The sequence below is a fragment of the Lissotriton vulgaris genome, chromosome 5 (genome assembly GCF_964263255.1).
Source record: "Lissotriton vulgaris chromosome 5, aLisVul1.2, whole genome shotgun sequence".
Classification (NCBI taxonomy): domain Eukaryota; kingdom Metazoa; phylum Chordata; class Amphibia; order Caudata; family Salamandridae; genus Lissotriton; species Lissotriton vulgaris.
This window is the reverse complement of record NC_141693.1, coordinates 722,222,475-722,226,830: the sequence shown is the minus strand read 5'-3', so window position 1 is coordinate 722,226,830 and position 4,356 is coordinate 722,222,475. Positions and strand designations below refer to the sequence as shown.

General features: G+C 46.0%; 1 pseudogene; it reads right to left on the bottom strand.

The window, feature by feature from the left end:
• Window positions 1-867: 867 nt before the first annotated feature.
• LOC147711441 (uncharacterized) lies at window positions 868-2,796 on the bottom strand (annotated as a pseudogene).
• Window positions 2,797-4,356: the final 1,560 nt, after the last annotated feature.

Here is a 4,356-nt window from a genome sequence, read left to right as displayed (position 1 = left end):
CTGGGGCCACTGGCTCTAACACCCACACCTTCTGTCCTGGCTGGAACTCAACCAGAACAGCCTTTTGGTCATGCCAAGCTTTCTGTAATTCTTGGCTGGCCTCCAGCTTTTTGGATGCTCTCTCCATGTACTCAGCCATCCTTTAGCGGAGACCAAGTACATAGTCCACAATATCTAGCTTAGGCTTTTTGAGAGGTAACTCCCATCCTTCCTTCGCCAGACACAATGGACCCCTCACAGGGTGGCCAAACAAACGTTCAAAAGGGCTGTAGCCAACCCCCTTCTGTGGGACCTCTCTGTAAGCAAAGAGCAAGCAGGGTAAAAGGATGTCCCATCTTCGCCTAAGCTTTTCTGGTAACCCTTTTATCATTCCCTTGAGGGTCTTGTTGAACATTTCAACAAGCCCATTGCACTGAGGATGATAGGGTGTGGTAAACCTATAGTTCACTCCACACTCTTTCCACATTGCTTTTAAGTATCCAGACATGAAGTTGGTACCTCTGTCTGAAAGAACCTCCTTTGGAAAGCCCACTCTTGAGAAAACTGCAAGAAGGGCCTTTGCCACAACAGGTGCTTTTGTGGTCCTCAGGGGAATTGCCTCTGGATACCTGGTGGCATAATCCACTACCACCAGTATAAATCTGTGCCCAGATGCTGTTTGTGGATCCATGGGACCCACAATGTCAATTCCAACTCTTTCAAAGGGTACCCCCACCACAGGTAGTGGTATCAGGGGGGCCTTTGTTGTGCCACCTGACTTACCACTGGCTTGGCAAGTGACACAGGAGCGACAAAACTCCTTGACATTTTCTGACATATGAGGCCAGTGAAAGTGAGGGACAAGCCTGTCCCAAGTCTTGTTCTGGCCTAAGTGTCCTGCAAGGGGAATATCATGGGCCAAGGTAAGAAGGAAGCCCCTAAATTGCAGGGGTATGACCAACCTCCTGGTGGCACCAGGCTTGGGGTCTCTAGCCTCTCAATAAAGGAGCCCATCATCCCAATACACTCTATGGGTACCTTGAGCATTCCCAGCAGCCTCAGCAGCAGCTTGCTGTCTGAGGGGTTCAAGAGAAGGGCAAGTTAACTGAGCCTGCCCCAGGTCTGCCCTTGAGGATCCCCCTGTCCCCAGAAACTCAACCTGATCAGGTTCAAGTTCTTCAGAGACAGTCTCCTCTTGGATCTCAGAATCAACCTCCTGTGAGATCTGATCCTCAACCTGGGGCAAGTGGGAAGGCACTGCCTTAACCCTCTTACTCTTCCCTTGGGTTGTGGTTGGTCTGTTGTTTCAAGATCCACCACAGGTTCAGGTAGGAACTTCTTGGCCTGTGTTCTGATTACAGCAAGGACATGTGCTGATATCCCTAGCATTTCTGCATGAGTCCTGTACTCCACTTCTGGCCATAAGGGTTCCTCCAGATCATTGCCCAACAAACAGTCAACTGGGAGGTCTGCACTCACAACAACTCTTTTGAGGCCAGTTACCCCTCCCCAGGAGAATTTAAGAACAGCTACACTATGTGTAGTAGTGGCATTTCTAGCATTGGTCACTAGGTAGTTCTCACCTAGTATGATCTGTCCAGGGTCCACAAAGTTAGGTGTCACCATAGTGACACTGGCACAAGTGTCCCTGTAGGCCTGAGCCAGTTTCTCATTAATTAAAGGCGCCTGTCTATACTTGCCCAAAGTATTGGGACTCACAGTAGTGGGCATGGCTATGTCCACATCATAGAGCAGAACTGCCTGAGTAGGGATTCTGACTAAGCCAGACCCCATCTCAGTACCCAGGGTCAACCCTACTAAACCCTTTGGCTGTGTACTACCACTGCTGACTGTACTAGGGGGTGCAGGTGCTTTAGGAGCTGCAGTGGTAGGGACTGGATTTTTTTTAGTGCATTCACTTCCCCAGTGGGAAATGGACTTACAAGTATTGCACCAAGATTTCTTTGGGCCATCATTCTTCTTTTTCTTGTTTCCATTTTGGGAACCACCCTCCTTATTAGAATTATTTTGGGGGCCTGAAGACTTCTGGTCTTTTTCTTTTTCTTTCTTATCCCCACCCTTCTGGTCTGCTTTCTTCTGATCACCTCCATGGTTCTGGGGTTTCTGCTTAATCCCTGTTCTGACCCACTTGTCTGCCTTATTTCCCAATTCTTGGGGAGAGGTCAGATCTGAGTCAATAAGGTATTGATGCAATAGCTGGTTCTGACAGTTATTAAGGATCTGTTCTCTCATTATAAGATTGTACAATCCTGTATAGTCTGAGACTTTACTTCCCTGCAGCCAACCCTCCAGAGACTTAGTGGCACAATCAACAAAATCAGTCCAGTCCTGAGTCTGAGCTTTTTGGGTATCTCTGAACAACAACCTGTATTGCTCAGTGGTTAGGCCAAACCCTTCAATAAGAGCACTCTTCAGGACAGAGTAGTTTTTGGCATCCTCAGGTCTAACTGTGAGGAGCCTATCCCTCCCTTTCTCAGAAAAGGAGTACCATAAAATTGCAGCCCACTGTTCTTGTGGAGCCTGCTGTACCATGCAGGCTCTCTCCAGAGCAGTCATCCATTTGTGGATGTCATCCCCTTCCTTGTAGGGGGATACAATCTTTGTCAGGTTTCTATTATCATAGGACCTGTCTTTCTCTCTAGGAATATTGCTGCCACCAGTGGAATCGAATCCACACAACTTTTGTTCTCTTGCTAAGGCAAGTTTAGCTTGAGCCAGGGCTACCTCTTCCCTCTCTATCTGGAGTTGGACAGCCCTCATTCTGGCCCTATGCTCTTTCCTCTGGGGGGAAGTCATTCTCCTTTGAGATTCTCTTGAGGCACTAGAAATATGAGAGTCCCTGGAATGTGATCTCATTCTTCTATTACCTGGGGGAATGATGTTATAAGATCTGGGGAGGTGCTGGCCCTCTCCATTCCCATGTAGGTCTAAGTTGGCCTGGTTAAGCCTACCAACTTGTACCTGGTTTGTCCCTTGATCCTGATCTGAATCTTCATTAGCATCTGATTCAAGTTCCTCCTCTAAATCTGGGGGGGAATTCTCAGTCTCTGGGGGGTTCACTCCATCTCCTGACCCTAAGGGAGCTGTACTAGCCTTCTCTAGGTCATCCTTCTCCAGGATGGCTATCAGGATGAGAATAATAGGGTTGTGGCCCTTTCTCAGCCCCTTGAAGTGCACAAGGCACTCAAGTCCCTGTGGCTGAGGTTGTCATAGCTGGAAGTTGCCTTGGTAAGGTCAACAGTCACAGGTAGAGAGCTGGAAGCTACACCTGTGCCAGACATGACTGCTAGTGAGGTGTAAGTGGTGCACTTACCTACACTAAGTGAGCACCTATAGTGCATGGTACAGGGGATGACAAGGTGTCCAGTTCCAATTGGGTTATGTACCTATAGTACATGTATGTGAATTTAGAGAGAGAACAGCAAGCTGTGGGTCTGATTAGCAGGCCCACAGCCACATTAAGTCGAAAACCAGTGAAGCAAAAAGCAAAAATTTGGGATGACCCTAGGATAGCAGACCCTACTCTCCTACACAGAGTGTCTTTCAAAAATGACCACGTGGAAAACAGCTGAATCACTGAAAATGAACATTTAAACAAAAAGGCCTAATGATGAACAGGAACTGTCGAACGTGTATTTATCAGTTTGTCAAAGAAAGTTATTTACAAACATCCTAGAAGTTGAGAAATGCATGGACAAGTCAAATTTGTATCTGTCAACTTTTAATCAGAAGGTTATTCATGGACATTCTGAAAGTTAAGCAATACATTGTTGATTAACGAACATCCTAAGAGCTAATAATTGCAATGTCATGACCAATCAGAGAATGGAAACCGGAAAGTGTTGAAACATTTGAGGGTAGTGAGCCAGAAAATACAGTATAAATCGGGGTTTATGGTCATTGGAGCTGATTGCAGAGGGAGATGCTCTTGGCACTGCATCTGTTTTGCAGAGATGCTGGGAGCCTGAAACTATGCCAGACTGCTTGCTGATAACCCCTGTAGGTTGGCGATTCGTTGCGGGTCACTGAGAGAATGGGTGAGAGACTGCGTCCGAGGAGACTTTAGGTTAGTAAGTATAGCTTTGGTATTTAGTGCTGGGTAGGCGGGTTTTTAGTGTAGAAATCCTTCAGAATTAAATGCATGTTTTAACTATGGTTTCTCTGATCTTTTCATGCAGAATTTCACTTTCAGTTGCATTGACCAAGGTTTGATGTTTTATTTTAGAGAATAATGCAATTAATGTGAACCTGAATTTTCTCTTTATGATTAAACAGTTTTACTTGATTTATTGACTGAATAAATAGCAATGCTCAGTGAGAATTAACAATGATAAAATAAATGCTAGTTTTTCTTTT